Here is a 20,447-nt window from a genome sequence, read left to right on the forward strand (position 1 = left end):
ATAAACTTTGATACACACATTGAAAAATACAAACTAAGGTTTTGAATACTATAGAGATACCAATACCAGTTAGAACAACCTATTCAGTAATTCCAAAATCTACATACGCATCCACTCATTCATCAACACTTCTATATAGTCACTCATACATGTACTCAGTCATCATATGTACTCATACACCTATACATCCTGTTACACACCTACACTCATACATAGAGTTACTCACACACATAATCACACATGCAAATAAACATCCATTTACTTGCATGTACAGCTATACACACACCAGTACACTTACTTCTACAGAAACGTACACATACTTACTCTCTAAAACAATCTCTTATAGAAACACATACTTATTTATACAGGAACTCTTCCAATCTCTCACTCTCATATATCCTCACTTATATACATCAATACTCACATATACTAGTTCAAAACATATGGACTTACTCATAAAGACACTATTGAGACAGTCAGTCACTCTCTTACTCACCCATACACACACTCATCCACCCATACTGTCCTGCTCACATACTGTCTTCAAAATACATACAAACAGTGAGTCACTCATTCATGCATCCATACGCTAAGTAACATCCCCCACTGAACGATAAAGACACTCATACTGATACTCTAAAAACGAACTAATAACCCATATACACACTCATGTAGCTACTCACCAACCCATGCAGCCACTTATACACAAAGCGAGACGCTGATACAGATATTTAAATATTTAAACATTACTCACTAATACTTGTATTCACTAAAATACTGTTAATAAGTCAGTTATACAATTAATTTAATTAAAAAAAAACATCCATTTAGACACTTATTTACCCATTTTTTCTTCCATTAACCTTTAGATATACATATATAAAAAAATATTTATTTTTCAGAAAGACACACATTCACTGGATGATGTCATCAGTGATGTCATCAGTGATGTCATTTGAGATGTCATCAGTGATGTCATGAGTGATGTCACTGACCATGTCATGAGTGATGTAATATGTGACGTCATCAGCAGTGGATTGCGGGCGCGCGAGTTATAGTTAGCTGAACTAACTATAACAGGGGAATTTCAATGGTTTTGTACGAGTGAAATGTCCAGCTAACTATAACATGTGTGAAACCTATGGTTTTTTCAGTGAATATATATATATATATATTCACTGAAAAAACCATCGGTTTCACGGACGTTATAGTTAGCTGGACATTTCATTCACACAAAACCATAGAAATTCCACCGTTATAGTTAGCTCAGCTAAATTCAAATTCAAATTTATTTATTATGTTTTGGCTCTCAAGAGGGCCACATAAACATATACAATACACAGCAACAAATACAGAGAAAATACAAGAATTTAAAAACAAAATTCAATCCGCAATAGCTATACATCAAAAAATCAATCTAACAAGGCCGGACAGACAAAATATCACCAGGGATATTAATAAATAGCTAAAAATCCTTTAAAAAAGTTAAAAATATAAGAACAGAACATTTCGTTCGGAGGACAATAAAGTGCATGAAGGAAATTCTTTAAAGTGACAATGCTAAGGCGGATACAAATTACTTTTAGCCATCGATTGCGCAAATTACGTAACATAGGACAAATCAATAATACATGCATACAGTCCTGGGTGTTCAGTTTACATAAATTGCACAAAGCAGAAGTGCCATGCCATTTAGATAACAGTAGATTAAGTGGAATTAAATCATAGCGTAACAAAAACCAAAACCTACGTATCCCATGCGGTAGATTCCATAGGGCATAGGGTTGTGGCTGTTTCAACCTATAGGAGGAGATGAGAGGTTCCACATTCCTTTTATCACCAACTGATTTTTTATCGGAGAGGAAACAAAACTCCCACGAAGCCTCCTTGAGGACATGTTTTAACTGCGTGGAGGAGTAGGAGAATAGAACACTTTCATCAAGTTTCAGTATCTTTACAGCCCTTCTAAAGTTGCTTACGAGTTTAGAGAACTCTTTAAAATTGCCCAAAAGTTCATTTTTGAGGAGAACTCGCAGGGTGCCATCACCCGCTCTAGCCAAACTGGCCACCCATCTTATTAGGGCGCATAGACCCTGAACCCAGGAACTCCTGAGTCCAAAGTCAAGCCTACAGGCGGCTAGTGGGCAAGCATTGTTTAGAGTCGAGAGGGATCTTAAGAGTTTCCCCTCAATCTTATGGCAGAAGTCCCAGTTTTTCACCTCTATTAATTCAATACCATACAAGATAGTTGCGGGGATTTTTACTCTAAAAACTTCTAGAAGACTGGAAAAATGTCTTTTCCCCGTTGCCTGGTATAAGGACTTTAACCCATTGCCATGGGCAAGAGCTTTGCGGGAGCAGTGCTCTATATGGAGTTTCTCACTCATATTGGCCGAAAATATTTTTCCCAAAAAAGTATAGGAAGTTACGACCTCCAATCTATGCCCTCCAATAGCCCAACCGTAATTTGTCGAGCGGCACTTCTTCTTACCAGCTATACACATCACTTTACTTTTGGTAATATTAATCTTCATGTAATGCTCACCAGCGAAGGCCTGTAGAGCCTGTAGCCGATTTGCAAGACCAATTGGAGTCAAGTCAAGAATCAGAACATCATCGGCATACATCAGGCAGGATATTGGAGTCCCTCCTATCATCGGGGCAATCCCCTCACTGGCAGACACGGCAACAGGGAGGTCAGCCGTATATAAGGAGAACAAAAGGGGTGCCAATAAGCAGCCTTGTTTAAGGCCATTCCTAGATGGTATTTTGGCCGAAAGCCCCCTTTCGCCCCCCATTAAGACCCTGCACCAGGTCTCAGTGTGCAGAGCCCGCACCAGTTCCAACAGGGGGGTAGGGACACCAAGCGTCGCCAGTTTTCTCCACAGCGTTCCACGATCTACTTTATCGAACGCTGTGGAGAAATCAATGAAGGCGGCATATACCACTCCTCCTCTCACCTGGACATATTTATCTGTGATCACCTGAAGGGCGGACAGGTTATCTAGCGTACCATGCTCCCTTCGGAAACCAGTCTGTTCAAACGGCAAAATATTGCCGTCCTCGACCCAATCAGAAAGAGATCTAAGGAGACATTTCGCAAAGACCTTTCCGATGGAGTCGAGGAGTGCAATCAGGCAGTAATTACTAGGGCTATCCCTTATACCCTTTTTAAAGATAGGGACCAAAATACTTCCTCTCCAGGACGCAGGAACAAATTTGGAGAGATGGCACGCCTTAAACAAGGGGTACAAAATTTTGCTCCAACTTAAGGGATCTTGTTTGAGGACCGTCATAGGAAGCTCATCCGGTCCCATGGCCCCAGAGGGCCGCATATTTTTTATAGCCGTCTCGATTTCTTTCTCTGAGGGAAGGAAAACCAGGTCTTCAGAGGCAGCATATATGGAATTATCAATACCTGTAGTCCCGTTCCCTGCATAGAGCTCTCGGATATGAGAGGACCATACCTCTTCTGGTATAGGAATGGGGGTGGGGGTATGGCGCGTACCACATCCCTTCCCAATTATTGCCCAAAAGTCTTTAATATTACCATGTACAGCAGATTCCCTTAGTTTAATCCAAACTTCATCCTCCCTTTCCTTTTTAATTTTTTGCTTGAGTCTGCTTCTCTTTCTTTTTAACCTGGCAATTTCTTTCCCACGTTCCAGAACCCTTTCTAAATACTGTTCGCGAACTAGTTTATTTATTTCCCTATTCAGGGTACGCAATGTATTGGGGACTACCTCTCCTTTCCTAGGGGGAACAGTTTTTTTTGCGTACAATAAAATCTTTCGCATAAATTCTTCAAAATAAACAAATTCGCTACCATTCCACTCGTTTATTACCATTAGGGTATCGGCCAATAGGTCCTGCACCCCATTAATGGCGGCAAAGTTCCAGAAGCACCTTCCAGAAGAGGCATGGAAGGTAGCCTCGTTGCCATTAAGCGACCAAGACGCCGTATTCAAGGAATTTAAAGACATTGTTAAAAATAATATACTATGATCGCTGAGTGACGTAGGTATAATCTTTAGGTCCAGAATATGGGGAAACAGGCCATAGTCTGCAATAGCATAGTCCAAAATTGACGACCCAAAGGGGGATTTATGAGTATAATTAGCGGGGACGTCAGATGGAAATCTTCCATTTAAAATAATACCATCCCCAATCGCTAATTCTTTTAACAAAATCTTCCCTCTTTTATTTGTCACCAAGTTCTCAGGGAAAAGCGTCTGGGGAATAAAATGAACCTCTTCCTTAACTTTATTCCTGAAGAGTTTCAGACTAGCATTTGAAATTTTGCAATTTAGATCACCTACAAGCAAAATTACAGGGGAAGATGGGGAATTTTTTATCTGTTCAATATATCGGAGAACCTGCTGCAAACTATCATTAAAACGCTCCTCAGGGGGTATATACACATTAAAAATTACCATAGGATATTTTTCACCATTATAGAACAGATTTTCTAGAGTTATTGTGTGGAAAAGTCTACTAGGATCAATATAATGGGAGAATCTCCATTGCAATTTATTTGACAATAAGCAGGCAATCCCCCCCCTGGCATGCCCTTTCTTAGAGGGCGCAGCTGGTACTTCCAGGACATAAAAATCTTTTGATGGAGTTAGCATATCAATGCACCATGTTTCCTGAATGCACAATACATCCGCACCCAGAGAAGATAAAAAAGCAAGTTTCTCTGGGCAACTGTGGAATCCAGCCGCATTCCAGGAAATTATTTTTAATGCGGTGTTAAAGATGGTGAAACAATTTGGGGTTATCCTTTGTTTTTGTTGATAATGCACTATGGAGCCAATTCCACCGGTTATTATCATCTATGAGTGAAGAGTTCTCAGTTAGTGGAAGTGGCTTCACGTGCGAAACTGAGCGTTTTCCCCTAGAAACCCAAATTTTTAGGTCTCTAAGGGGAGAGGTTACCCCGTTTTGCTCACCACCCCCAAACCCCTGGTTACATAAAAGATTTGGCTTGCCTGGGTTGGAGATAGGGAGAATGTCAATGCCTAGGCGCTGAAAATTTTCAACTTGTTCTAGTATCAAGTTTGTTATAATAGGCGAATAAAATTTCACCCGTATACTCAATACCCTACTTCCACCCAACAAAGACACCAGTTCTATGTCTCTAGATTGAATATGGTAGAGACTTTCAACCTCACTAAAACGTTTGAGAAGCCAAGCTCTATTTAACAAAAGGTCAGTATCAAATAAAGGTACAAAATCTAGAACACGTACGTCCGCCGGGGCCTTAGTGATATTTACAGATCGGGCCGGAGGACAGTAATTTTCCGACTCTGATGTTACAGCAAAGGGGGGGGCCAAAGGGTTAAGAGCCCCAGATGGATAAGAAATTGGCACTCCTAATGCGCTCCGTGAAGGAGAGCATGGGGGAGAGCCCCCTACTTGCGGTGTAGCTTCCTGAGTAAACAAACTACGTTGTTCGTTTTCCCCCTCTACAGAGGTTAAAGTAGTTAAGTTCAAATCAATGTCCACCTTTAAGGAAGTAGAAGAGGGCTCCACATTGATTTCATCATTCTCCCTTGCCGCTGAAATATTTTGGAAAATAATCCTCCGCTGCTTTTTCTTTCTGTATTTTCGAATTGGTTTCCTCTTGTTACCTTTATTAATTTTTTGTTTACCATTTTTTCCCCTTTCTTCTTTTACCTCCGGTTTATCGTCCAGGGATTCTTTTCCGCACTCAGGCACAAAAATAGGAAACAACTCCTGGACCGCATTAGGGCCAGGCAAAGGTTTATCCTCCTCCTCTATCTCCAGAACTGTGTTTTTGATGCAGTTGGGAGCTGCAGTAAGAGGCATATCCTTGTGAGGTTCCAGAGTAGGCGATTCAACCTTCCTATCCAGTTCCCCTCTAGTATCTCCGGTTTTCCCCTCAGACAAGTAATGCTCAGACTTGGGGGGAGAGGCCTTCCTCATATCAGGCGATTTCTGCAGCAATGTCTTTAAAATTTGAGTGACTGATTCAAGAATACAGTCCGAGCTGCCTACAAATTTCCCCAAAAGCAGTAAGATTGAGGCAAGGAGTTGTTCCAGAGCGATCATGAACTCAGAGATCGGCTTTTCTCGTACTTCCGCAGTGCAGCAATTATCCAAGAGATTAAGGTCGGGGCTCCTGGGAATATTTAACAAATCGGATATTTCATGGCCATTTAACGAAGGGGTGCTACTATACAACAGTAACCCAGATGGGGTGGCACCCCCTGAAGCTTTAAACTGCTCCAAAGACTCCACTTTAGCTGGGCTTACGTAGCGTCCCCAAAGTTCCAGGTCATTATATAGTGCAGACAAGTCACCCCCCGGCCTATCATTCATAGGTGACTGAGGGATCGGTGGTATATGCACTGGATCACCTACGGTCATCATTTTCCCCTCTGTGGAGTCCCGTAAGGGAGACCCCCCTACCATTGATTGTGGGGCCCCATGCTGTACCAGAGGCGGTTGGGGGTCTATGATGGCTGGTGAATGAAATTCCAGAGCTTTAGTATCTGATCTTTCTGGCGTAACAAGTTTGGATTTTTTTGGACCAGCTAGATCCCAAAGTTCAGATAGTTGGCATTGACCTTTCAACGGTGGGTTATTCACTGATTTGTTTCTTGTGCGGGTGGTAGTTAATTTTCGGCCAGGTTTTTCTCCCACTACCCTTCCTGAGCGTAGGGTTTTAGACATTTTCCACACTATTTTCCACAGTAATAGACTTAATCAAAAATGTAAATAAGTAAAACTGGTAAAAGTCTGGAGTGACGTCAGTCCCTGACCGGCCAAGTAAGTCCGAGATACAGTATAGCTATAACAGTACACAAATCATTCACAAACCTACGAAAATGGACACAAGTTCAATGAGGCAGTAAGAAAATGTAAATGACCGGGCCCAGCCCAGCCTACCTCGGTCACTGAGGGCCACAGAGGGCCCGCCCTTTGCCCGGGCTTAGCCCGGCGTCGCCCGCGCGCGTCCCGCGATGCGCGGTCTTCCCGCGATAATGAAGGCAGGTGAGGGGGGCGTGGCGGCGAGATGTAGCTGGCCCCGCTGACTTGTGGGCAATGTGGTTTTCCTCACCCTCGTGCCGCCGACTGCTTCACCCAGCGAGTGTTTCCCGCGGAGCGGGAAACGCGAGCAGTAAATCCCTATGCGCTGCCAGATAGCGCTTGCAGGGTACAGGCGCTTAGAGTTCTTTCCAGAGCGTTGTTTCTTCACACCAGCAATGAACACGCTTTCAGACAGCACAGCAGCACTTGGAAAGTGCTCCGCTCCTCAGCAGACTTCCAGCGATAATGAAGGCAGGTGAGGGGGGCGTGGCGGCGAGATGTAGCTGGCCCCGCTGACTTGTGGGCAATGTGGTTTTCCTCACCCTCGTGCCGCCGACTGCTTCACCCAGCGAGTGTTTCCCGCGGAGCGGGAAACGCGAGCAGTAAATCCCTATGCGCTGCCAGATAGCGCTTGCAGGGTACAGGCGCTTAGAGTTCTTTCCAGAGCGTTGTTTCTTCACACCAGCAATGAACACGCTTTCAGACAGCACAGCAGCACTTGGAAAGTGCTCCGCTCCTCAGCAGACTTCCAGCGATAATGAAGGCAGGTGAGGGGGGCGTGGCGGCGAGATGTAGCTGGCCCCGCTGACTTGTGGGCAATGTGGTTTTCCTCACCCTCGTGCCGCCGACTGCCTCACCCAGCGAGTGTTTCCCGCGGAGCGGGAAACGCGAGCAGTAAATCCCTATGCGCTGCCAGATAGCGCTTGCAGGGTACAGGCGCTTAGAGTTCTTTCCAGAGCGTTGTTTCTTCACACCAGCAATGAACACGCTTTCAGACAGCACAGCAGCACTTGGAAAGTGCTCCGCTCCTCAGCAGACTTCCAGCGATAATGAAGGCAGGTGAGGGGGGCGTGGCGGCGAGATGTAGCTGGCCCCGCTGACTTGTGGGCAATGTGGTTTTCCTCACCCTCGTGCCTCACCCAGCGAGTGTTTCCCGCGGAGCGGGAAACGCGAGCAGTAAATCCCTATGCGCTGCCAGATAGCGCTTGCAGGGTACAGGCGCTTAGAGTTCTTTCCAGAGCGTTGTTTCTTCACACCAGCAATGAACACGCTTTCAGACAGCACAGCAGCACTTGGACCATGTCATGAATGATGTAATATGTGACGTCATGAGCAATGCATTGCGGGTGCACGAGTTATAGTTAGCTGAACTAACTCTAACGGTGGAATTTCTATGGTTTTGTATGAGTGAAATGTCCAGCTAACTATAACGTCCCTGAAACCTATGGTTTTCTCAGTGAATATACATATATATATATATATGTGTATATATATGTGAGCAAGGGCAAGTCCGAGATACAGTATAGCTATAACAGTACACAAATCATTCACAAACCTACGAAAATGGACACAAGTTCAATGAGGCAGTAAGAAAATGTAAATGACCGGGCCCAGCCCAGCCTACCTCGGTCACTGAGGGCCACAGAGGGCCCGCCCTTTGCCCGGGCTTAGCCCGGCGTCGCCCGCGCGCGTCCCGCGATGCGCGGTCTTCCCGCGATAATGAAGGCAGGTGAGGGGGGCGTGGCGGCGAGATGTAGCTGGCCCCGCTGACTTGTGGGCAATGTGGTTTTCCTCACCCTCGTGCCGCCGACTGCCTCACCCAGCGAGTGTTTCCCGCGGAGCGGGAAACGCGAGCAGTAAATCCCTATGCGCTGCCAGATAGCGCTTGCAGGGTACAGGCGCTTAGAGTTCTTTCCAGAGCGTTGTTTCTTCACACCAGCAATGAACACGCTTTCAGACAGCACAGCAGCACTTGGAAAGTGCTCCGCTCCTCAGCAGACTTCCAGCGATAATGAAGGCAGGTGAGGGGGGCGTGGCGGCGAGATGTAGCTGGCCCCGCTGACTTGTGGGCAATGTGGTTTTCCTCACCCTCGTGCCGCCGACTGCTTCACCCAGCGAGTGTTTCCCGCGGAGCGGGAAACGCGAGCAGTAAATCCCTATGCGCTGCCAGATAGCGCTTGCAGGGTACAGGCGCTTAGAGTTCTTTCCAGAGCGTTGTTTCTTCACACCAGCAATGAACACGCTTTCAGACAGCACAGCAGCACTTGGACCATGTCATGAATGATGTAATATGTGACGTCATGAGCAATGCATTGCGGGTGCACGAGTTATAGTTAGCTGAACTAACTCTAACGGTGGAATTTCTATGGTTTTGTATGAGTGAAATGTCCAGCTAACTATAACGTCCCTGAAACCTATGGTTTTCTCAGTGAATATACATATATATATATATATATATGTATATATATGTGAGCAAGGGCAACCGCCCGAAACGCGTCAGATTTTGTGCATTTTCAATTAATAAATAACATCTTGCCTTATTCCTGGGATTCGTGGTGTCTCTGTTCGCCAAGTTGGAGGTGCAGCGTCATCGAGGTTGTTGAATATATATATATATATATATATATATATTCCTCCAAACGTTAAAGTGATGAACAAAAACGTGGCGCACACACTTCAAAGATACTTATGTTTTTTTATTCCGCTCCAATGGCAGACAAACGCGTTTCGGCCATGCTGGCCTTTGTCAATGTCTCATTATATATATATAGCGGTCTTCAGTAGGTAGTTATAGTTAGGACCTTCTTTCTATTCAAAAAGCATTTTTTCTTTTATCAATATCTTTGGCGCCGTTTGACAAATCTTCGCGAAAATTTCAAAACTAATGACCTGGTCAGGTCAGCTCCTGTCTTGAAAGTTACAGGGTGATTAGTCAAGCAGGGGCCGAGAAAAAAGGGGGATCCGACAAATGCGTTTTCTCCATGTAAATTTCAGTAGGAAACTTTTGTCGCAGCTACAGCCTGAACTGCTGAACGTAATTACACCAAATTTGGCAGAGAGGTAGCTCTTGGTCCAGAGTTCACTCTTTGCTTTAAATGGTGTAAATCCGTTCTGTAGTTCCTGAGAAATTCATAATTAAAAAAATATTAGTATCTGGTGACTGCGGTGGATCCGCGAACCCTCCCGATCACGAGCAGACTTCTGATTGACTGCCAACTATTCAAACTAGGAAGTGTGTGGCAGCCATCTTGTGACTCGGTTGAGTCCCAAGAAAAAAGGTGAAAAAAGAAGACAAGGGGGCAGGGTAGAAACACCCTGACCCCATAGGGCTGCTCAGGGGGTCCCTCGGGGACCCAGAGGGCCTAAAAAGCATAAAAAAAAAAAAAATTCAGCGGGATTCTGGTAGGGTCCGCGAATCCCGCCAAAAAAATAAATAAAAATAAAATGCAGTCTCTCACACTTCATTTTCTTTAAGCCCCCGGGGGCAATGTTTAATTATTATGCCCCGAGGACTGCCACCTCCCAGGGGTTTTGTTAATAATGTGCGGGGGCACACAGCCCCCCCGCAGCCCAGGAGACCACCACCTCCCCAGGGCTTATAATGAAAATTTTGTGGGGGGCTCCTGCCCCTCCATGCTGCCCCAGGGACTGCCACCTCACCGGGGCATTCCTTTATTATATGTGTGTGGGGCATCGCATGCCCACCCAGGCCTTGGGGACTGCCACTTCCCCAGGGCTTCAATAACTTAAATGAAGTGTGGGGGAGGGCTTCTGTCCCCCCACACTGCCCCGGGGACCATCACCTCCCCGGGGCATTGTGTAAATAAAATACGGGGGTCAGTAGCAGACCACCGGGGACCACCACCTCCCTGGGGCTTTAATGCTGTTGGGAGGGGGACTGCACCGCCCCCCTCCTAGAGCCCTCCTTGGCCCTGGGGACTGCCACCTCCCAGGGCCAGCTCCAGCAATGTCCCGGGGTGCCCACCCCTGGGACATTGCAGTTTGCTAAGGCAGGGTGGTAGCACCCAGTTCTGGCTTGGGGAATTAAGTCCCCTTGAATCCTAAGGGTCCTTAGGGGCCAACTAGCCCACTAGGTACCTCCAGTAGGCCCCACACAGTGGGATTGCTGAGAGGTGGTCCGAGGACATGCCCCTTTTTACACCACTCTGCAAACGCGCCTCTTGGCCCACTGCTGGTGGGGCGATGAGGTCCCCTTGTGTCCTGAGGACTTCAGGACTAAAGTGGACTTCATCCCCCAAGCACCAGTGCGCCAGGAGGTGTTTGCAGAGTGGTGTAAAAAGGGTGTGTGGCCTCTCACCACTTTTAGCAATCCAGCGGTGTGGGGCTTAATTGAGGTAACAGAAGGGCTAGTTGGCCCCCAGGGACCCTCAGGAAGCAAGGGGACTTCATCCCCCAAACACGAGCGCGCCAGGAGGTGTGCTTGCAGAGTGGTGCAGGGAGGGGGTGGGGTCTCCGGCGAGTGCAGGTTTCTTTTATTTGTTTAATTTAAGAAGGGGTGCTGTGTGCCCCCCCTTCCCTTGAGCCTTTTGGGCAGAGTGGTGGAGAAAAGTGGCATGGCCTTTGTCCCCCTCTCAGTAATCCCACTGTGTGGGGCTTACTTGAGGTAACAGGTAGGCTAGTTTGCCCATAAGTACCCCCAGCAGCAAAGGTGACTTAAATTCCCATCCAAGAGCGGGCCAGGAAGTGCGTTTGCAGAGTGGTGGGCAAAGGGGGCTTGGCCTGCTATGAGAACTTACCAATCCTCCTGTGTGGGACTTACTGGAGGTAATAGGAGGGGTAGTTGGCCCCCAAGGATGTCCTTGGGGGCCAACTACCCCTCCTGTTACTGCCAGTATGTACCACACAGTGGGATTGCTAAGAGGTCTTTAGAGGCCACACCCCCCTTTCTCCACCACTCAGCAAACACACCTCATGCCAAACTACAGGTTGGGGGTGAAGTCCACTTTACTGCTGAGGGACTTTGGTGGCCAAGAAGTTCTCCTGGTACTTTCTGTCGGCGCTGGTCGGAGGCACAGCCCCCTTTCTTCACCTCTCTGCAAACGCGAGTACTAGTTACAGAAGCATTTGCAATGCAATAAGTCTAGAATTTGCGAAAGATAGGGCTATTGGCGTTGTAAATGTAAAATCTTTTACTAATGTTTTTTGGAGTAGAATGGATGTATGTTGTGTGTAGTGGAATTATGTGGTATGTTGTGCACTGAAATTATGTGGATAGAAATTATGTGGTATTTAGTGTATAGGAATTATGTAGAGAGTAATTATGTGGTATGGTAGTCTATGTTGTGGAGTGGTAACCTCAGGTTTAGTCTTCCACGTTTCCTTAGAAGCTAAACTATAAAGTCAATGAGGCACAAAAAATGAAGCAACAACTGAGGAGCACTTGTGGATCTAGTCAGAGGTATGAGCAGGGCCACTGGAATTATGCGACTGTTTGGCCACAGCGATTTGTGCATAATTATAAATGTTCCGCATTTGCCTCATAATCCATCTACTGCCGTATATTCTGCATATCTGAACAAAAAAACCTTGTTTATACTCAAACGGCTTAAACATGACCAAAAATGCAGTGACAAGTTTTACAGCGAGGTCGAAGGCCCTTTGCAAAGCTGGAATGGTCACCTGTTACTTACTGATAAATGTGGGTGCTAAATTGGTACTAATGGTGCACAAACTACTCTTGCTTCTTTCTGCGCCTCTCTTGTGCCTCTTTCTGCATTTTCCTTGCTTCTTTCTGCATCTTTCTTCTTCCTTCTACACTTCTCTTACCTCTTTCTGCACATCTCTTCTGCTTTCTGCACCTCCCTTCTTTCTGCACTGCTCTTCCTTCTTTGCTGCACCTCTGTTGCTTCTTTCTGCACCCCTCTTGCTTCTTTCTGCACTTTCATTGCTTCTTTCTGCACCTCTCTTGTTTCTTTATGTAACCCTTTTGCCTCTTTCTGCATCTCTGTTGCTTCTTTCTGCACTTTTCTTGCTTCTTTCTGCATCTCTCGCTTCTTTCTGAACCCCACTTCCCTCTTTCTGCACTCCTCTTACTGTGCCTCTGCTGCCTGTTTCTGTACCTCTCTTGCCTCTTTCTGCACTTCTCTTGCTTCTTTCTGCACTTCTGTTGCTTCTTTCTGTACCTCTATTGCTTCTTTCTTTACCCCTCTTGCCTCTTTCTGTACCATCTTCCCTCTTTCTCTACCTCTCCTGCCTCTTTCTGCACCTCTATTACCTCTTTCTGCACCTCACTTGTTTCTTTATTCACTTCTCTTACCTCTTTCTGCACCTCTGTTGCTTCTTTCTGTACCCCACTTGCCTCTTTCTGCACCCTTTTTCTCTCTTTCTGCACCTCTCTTGCCTAATTCTGTACCCTGATTGCCTCTCTCTGCAGTGCTCTTGCCTCTTTCTGCACCTCTTTTGCTTCTTTCTTCACTTCGCTTGCCTCTTTCTGCACCCTCTTGCCTCTTTCTGCACCTCTGTTGTTTCGTTCTGCACTGCTCTTGCTTCTTTCTGTACCTCTCTTGCAAATTTCTGCACCCCTCTTGTGTCTTTCTGCACCCCATATGCCTCTTTCTGAACCCTTCTTCCCTCTTTGTGCACCTTTCTTGCCTCTTTCTGTGCCTTTCTTGCCTCTTTCTGCAGCTCTTTTGTCTCCTTCTTCACCTCTGTTGCTTCTTTCTGCACTTCTCTTTCCTCTTTCTGTACCCATCTTGCCTCTTTCTGTACCCCTGTTGCTTCATTCTGTACTTGTCTTGCTTCTTTCTGTGCCTCTTGCTTCTTTCTGTACCCCTCTTACGTCTTTCTGCACCCCTTATCCCCCTTTCTGGACCGCTCTTGCTTCTTTCTGCATCTTTCTTTTTCCTTCTACACTTCTCTTACCTCTTTCTGCACATCTCTTCTGCTTTCTGCACCTCCCTTCTTTCTGCACTTCGGTTTCTTCTTTCCTGCACCTCTGTTGCTTCTTTCTGCACCCCTTTTGCCTCTTTCTGCACCCCCTCTTCCCTATTTCTGCACTTCAGTTGCCTCTTTGAGCACCCCACTTGCTTCTTAATGCACTTCCATTGCTTCTTTCTGCACCTCTATTGTTTCTTTATGTACCTGTTAGACCTGGCATCTTTGGCGTAGTTACCCCTGACTTTTTGCCTCTACCTCCTGTATTTTTGATGCTATGCTGGATTTCGTTTTTGCTGGTCTAGATGCTTTGGGCACTTTGCCACTGCTGATCAGTGTCAAAGTGCAAGTGCTCCCTTGGTAAATTGTTATATTAATTGGTTATCCATGATTGGAATATTTGTTTCACCTGTTAGCCCCTAGCAAAGTGCACTGAGTGTGCCAGGGCTGGTGATTCAAATGCTACTAGTAGGCTGCAGCACTGATTGTGCCACCCACAGGAGTAGCGCTAAAATGATGTCTTAGGCCTGCTTGCAGTGCCTATGTGCAGTCCAGGACTGCCATGTCGACCTGGCCAGTGCACCCACTGACCAGGCCTTATCCTTCCCTTTCTGTACATGTCAGGCATCCCTATGGTGGCCCTAGGTACCCCCCTGGGCTGGGTGCAGTGTATCTGAAAGGTAGGGCATGTACTGAGGTGTGTAACATGCCCTGGTAGTGAATTACAGCCATTTTCGTTTTTCACTGCTGAGAGGCTATCTTGCCCATAGGATAGAATGGGGGAGGCTGTTTACATGCCTATCTTCCCATAAGGGCAAGATAGAAAACCCAAGTTTGGTATCTTTGTGTTCAGAATTTAATTATACATCTTTTTAGCAAGATGGTTTTTAAATTCACTGTGTGAGAATCGCACTTTTTAGAAAGTAGCTATTCTCCTGTTTAACCTTCCTGTGTGCCTGTGTGCTGGTTGGCTGACTGGTGTCATGTGATGGGCTAAGTGGCTCCAGGAGCCTGGATGAGTCAGCAGCAGGGTGAATAGGGAGATCTGCTTTAGATGGGTGGGAGGAGTAGTCCCTGGGTTTGAATAGGGCTGCCCCTGCCAGCACAATGCTGGCTCCACCCCCTGCTGGCCAGGCTGAGGACTCTGCCTCTGCTGGCACAAAGAAGGCTCCACCTCCTGCTGAGCGTCTAATGACCCTGCCCCTCACTCTGAAAGGAACCAGGTGCTCCAGAGCAGAGCACACCCAGGAACCGGTTTGAGCAGGGGGAATCCCCCCACTGGAACAAAGAGAGACAAAGACTTGGAGGGGTATAAGAAGAGGACCCCAGACACCTAAACTTTAGATCACTTTGGAACTAAGAAGAAACCTCTGCCAAGGAGAAAGCTGAAAAGAACTGAAGAGGAGAAGACTGCCTGCTGTTTTGCTTTGCTGCCAAGGAGAGGGGAAGGAATTGCTGTGTCCCCTTCTTTTGATTCTGATCTCCAAGGACCTGAGAAGAGCTGGCTCCCTGTTAAGAAGTCCCAGGAACAAAAGGACTTCACCACCAGCTCCACTGGAACTCTGCTGAAGGAGTTCTGACCTGCCTTGGAGTGCTTGCCCAGTCTTGGGGCCTCAGGAGGTTGTTTTGCTGTGTTTGGGAGCTGGGAAGCAGAAGCGTGAAAAAGAGTAACTGGTACCCAACGCATCATCCGATTGCGTGTCGCAAGAACGAGAGTGCGAGGAAAATTTCATCGCGGCGTCATCGCAGCACCCGGAGTCCCCGCATCGCCGAGTGCATCGAGCATCGTTCCGGTGCGTGAAGATTCCTGACGCTGCGAGGGTCGTCGCAGAACCAGTTTGCGGGCCGCACCACTGCCGGTGCGTGAAAGTATCCAGTCGCTGCGTGTGTCGATGCAGAGTCCCGTCCCGTGACGCATCGAGGGTTGCGGCGCCCGAAGTCAACGCTGCGCCGCGCACCGCGACGCATCGAGGGTTGCGGCGCCAGAAGTCAACGCCGCGCCGCGCATCGCCCGCACCGAAGATCGTCGCATCGTACCTGTGCGTGAAGCTTCCCCCTAAGAAACCTAAGCAACGAAAGCCAAAGTCATCGCATCCTCCCCCTACAGATCGGAGCCGGCGCATCCACCTCTGCTGCGTGAAGCAGGGCTGCTGCAAAGCCTCCCCAAGATCTCAGGAGTATCGCATCGCCTTTGCCATCTTCCTTGTGATAGCTTTTGGGAACCTTATCGCAACTACAGGTACTGTTGGGCACGAGAGTGTCGCATTTTGTGCATTGAGAGTAGCATGGTGCAGGACACTGACTTTTACATCCTGGAGTACTTTCTGCAAACTCTTGAACTATCTTTAAAGTAATCTTTTTAATTGTATGTTGGTTTTTCTGTAGTATTTGGTCTTGTGAAGTTTTTAGTAAAGATACCTTATTTTTCTAAAACTGGTGTGGAGTAAATCTGTGGTGTTTTCACTGCGTTACTGTGAGTGTTGGTACAAATACTTTACACATTGCCTTTGATAGCCTAGACTGCTCAGGCCAAGCTACCTAGAGGGTGAGCAGGGGTTATCTTAACAGTGTATCCCCCTTTCCCTGACTAGAAGCAAGGGTCCCTACTTGGACAGTGGTACCTACCCTGCCAACTAGAGACCCCCAGATCTAACATTGGTGGTCAGCGGTGAGGATTGAACTTGTATTTGTACTTGACCCACAGTAATTGGTGTACATCACTAGTTTAAGTGCAGACCAATACGCAACCACATACTGTATTTTTATTCTAATTTTGAGTAACTCTTCAAGAGCATCATGTCTCAGGTGGCAACAAGTGAGAGGGCAGAATTGGAGTTTTCCATTGCAGATTTATATTCATACAGAGGTGAGGAGCTCAAGCAATTCTGCAAAGACCTTGGTTGACCTGTGAAAAGCGGATCTAGAAAGGATGTGCTACAAAGAGTCTTGAAGGCCTGGTGGGAGGCCCAAGAGGAAGATGATGCGAATGAAGAGAATAGTTTTGTTCCCCAAGATCTGCCCGTGGGCAGACCAGTCTCAAGGGCTGGCAGCTCCCATTCCAGTAGGAGGCTCACTCCAGAGGAGTTGGAGGAGAATCAAAGGGTGAGAAACCATGAATTGGAAATAATGAAAATGAAAATGAAGCAATTGGAAGTAGACAAGGCGGCGGAGGAGAGCAAGAATGCCCGTGCCTTGGAGGAGAAGAAATAGCTTCTGGCTCATGAAGTGAACATGAGAGAACTGGACATCAAGGCCAAGCAGGTGGAGTCCGGTTCAAATGGTGGCAGTGCACAGCCAGTGCAAGGGGGTAAAGTATATATCCCCAAGGATTTAGTACAGAATTATAATAGGAGTGAAGATATCTATGCCTGGTTTACCTCGTATGAAATAGCGTTGAGAATGAATGGTGTGCCTGAACAGCATTGGGGGTCGGGCCTGTGGAAACATTTTGAGGCTTCTGGGAAGAGTGCGATAGAGCCCTTAGAATTAGCAGGTACCATGACCTAGCCCAATATGAAGGAGGCCCTATGTCTCAGGTATGGACTTACTCCAGAACAGTATAGACTGCAGTTTAGGAACTCCAGGAAGAAAGAGTCTGAGGCTTGGATGGAGTGTGTGAATCTGTACTCGCGGGCACTGGAAGGTTGGATGAAGGGCAGCAAGGTAACTGATTATAAGGGGTTGTTACATTTAATTAGTTGGGAGCACTTGAGTAGTCTGTGTGTTCCAGAGCTGCGCCAGCATCTTTTAGACAGAAAGCTGACGGACCCCATTGAGCTTGCTAAGGAGGCGGACCGCTGGACCAGTACCAGGGTCCACAGAGGAATTGTGGGTACCATTGCCAAAGGTGGGCAGGGTCCCCAGCAGAAGAGTGGGGGGGACAAGGGTAACCAAAAGGAGTTCTCACAAGGGCCCCAAAACAGTTCCCAGGGTAACCAGTCCCAGCCCCCCAAGTCAAAACCCAAACCAACCTGGCCCCCTAAGGGCAGGTCGGATAACAAGGGTCCCATTTGGTGTTATCACTGTCAGGAATTGGGTCACAAATCTCCTGTGTGTCCCAAGAAATCCCAGGCACCCTCTGGTGCTCCAACACCGGGTATAGCTAGTGTAGCTTTTGGTGGGGATTTAATTTCTAGTGATTTGGAGGGATTAGCAGTTATGTCCCTTGTCTCTTTAGGAGACACAGAGATGGTCCAGGAAACCCCTGTCCCTGATAACACTAAGAAGTACAGGCAGTGGGTGACCATCAATGTGAAGAGGGTGGAGGCTCTCAGGGACACTGGAGCCAGTGTGACCACGGTCAGGTGTCAGTGGGTCCCTGAGGAGCTGATCATTCCCGATGTACTTCACCCTGTAGTGTCAGCTGACAACTCTGTGCGCCTTTGCAAGGTAGCACATGTTCCCTTTGAGTGGGGGGGGTCTCAGGTCCTCTCAGAGTTGTTGTGAGTCCATCCATGCCAGTAGACCGTCTGCTAGGTAATGACCTGGAGAGTTCATCATGGAAGGAGGTGGAACGCCAGGCTCATTTGGAGATGTTGGGTTTGCCTGAGTGGGTCTGTGTGACCACCCGGTCCATGGCAGCCAGACAGGGCTGTGAAGCAGACCTGGAACCTGAAACAGTGGCCCAGGTCCCTGCCAGAAAGAGGAAGGGCAAGGGGCGTGGTGCGTCCACCCCCGCTGTTCCCACGGTCCAGGAAGGAGCAGAACCTGCGGGGGATGCCCTGGAGCCCACAGGGGAACAGGTAGCTGAGCTGGGAGACATACCTGAGCTGACCCATTGGCAGCAAGAGGGTGGTCCCACCAGAGAGGAGTTCTGCCGAGCGCAGAAGGCATGCCCTACTCTTGAAGGTCTGCGGCACCAGGCTGCAGACCAGGCAGCAGGTGCTGATCCGAAGAACTTCTTTCTCTACTGGGAGAATGACTTGTTGTACAGTGAGCCTAGGTTTGCTGAGCCCAGTGGATCACGTACCCTGGTGGTACCCGCAGGGTTCAGAGACTTCCTACTGGGTCTGGCTCACGACGTACCTCTTGCAGGACATCTCGGGCAGGACAAGACCCGACAAAGGCTTGCCACCCACTTTTACTGGCCCGGGATGAAGACGGACGTCGCTTCCTTTTGTAAATCATGCCAGACTTGCCAGGCAAGTGGCAAGGCTGGAGGAAAATGCAAAGGCCCTCTCCAGCCTTTTCCGGTAGTGAGCACCCCTTTCGAGCGGGTGGGGATAGATATTGTGGGGCCACTGGACCCCAGGACAGCCTTAGGCAACAGATTCATCCTGGTCCTGGTGGATCATGCCACCCGGTACCCGGAGGCTATCCCTCTCAGTACAACCACAGCCCCGGTGGTGGGCCGTGCGTTGATGGGGATCTTTTCCCGTGTGGGTTTCCCCAGAGGGGTGGTATGTGACCGGGGTACCAACTTCATCTCCAGGTACATGAAGTCTCTGTGGGAGTAGTGCGGGGTAACTTATAAGTTCACCACTCCTTACCACCCTCAAGGAAATGGGTTGGTTGAAAGGTTCAACCGGACCCTGAAAGGCATGATCATGGGGCTGACAGAGCCCATGAGACGGAAGTGGGATGTCTTTTTGCCATGCCTATTATTTGCCTACAGGGAGGTACCACAGAAGTCTCTAGGGTTCAGTCCCTTTGAGCTTTTGTACGGGCACCCTGTTAGAGGACCTCTCAGTCTGGTGAAGGAGGGTTGGGAGAAATCCCCTGGGAAAACCCCCCAGGATGTGTTCAGCTATGTGCTGGCCATCCGCAACCAGACGCAGCACTTCCGGGCCCTCGCTCAGGCGAACCTGGAAGCCAGCCAGGATGAGATGAAGAGGTGGTATGACCAGCATACCACTCTGGTAGAATTTCAACCTGGGCAGATGGTGTGGGTGATGGCGCCAGTGGAGCCTTGCGCGCTCCAAGACAAGTGGACTGGGCCATATGAGGTGGTGGAGCGCAAGAGTGAAGTGACCTACCTGGTCAACTTGCAGTCTCCCAGGAACCCTATGAGGGTCCTACATGTGAACCGCCTCAAACCCCATTTTGAGAGGTCTGAAATAACAATGCTACTTGCTACAGATGCAGGGATGGAGGAGGATAGCGATCCTCTTCCTGACCTCCTGGAAGCTAAGGAGCAAGATGGGTCAGTGGATGGAGTGGTCCTCTCGTCCACCCTGACCCCAGAACAGCAGAGGGATTGTCGCCATGTGCTGGGTCAGTTTGCATCTCTGTTCTCCCTGACCCCCGGTATCACCAACTGGTGTGTCCATGACGTGGACACGGGAGATAGCATGCCTGTGAAACAGAAGTTTTACCGGGTGGCTGACAAGGTCAGGGCCAGCATCAAGAAGGAGGTTTCTAAGATGTTGGAACTAGGGGTGATTGAGCCCTCCAGCAGCCCCTGGGCTAGCCCAGTGGTACTTGTACCGAAAGCTGCTGCGCCAGGTGCCACTCCAGAACTTAGGTTTTGTGTGGACTACCGTGGGCTCAATGTGGTCACGAAGACTGACGCACACCCCATCCCCAGAGCTGATGAGCTCGTGGATCGGTTGGGAGCTGCCAACCACCTCACTACGTTTGATTTAACTTCTGGGTACTGGCAGATTGCCTTAACTGATGGGGCCAAGGAGAGGTCTGCGTTTTCAACGCCAGAGGGGCACTTCCAGTTCCGTGTCATGTCTTTTGGGTTGAAGAACGCCCCTGCCACATTCCAGAGA

The sequence above is a fragment of the Triturus cristatus genome, chromosome 2_1 (assembly GCF_964204655.1).
Source record: "Triturus cristatus chromosome 2_1, aTriCri1.1, whole genome shotgun sequence".
In the NCBI taxonomy this organism is placed as follows: Eukaryota; Metazoa; Chordata; class Amphibia; order Caudata; family Salamandridae; genus Triturus; species Triturus cristatus.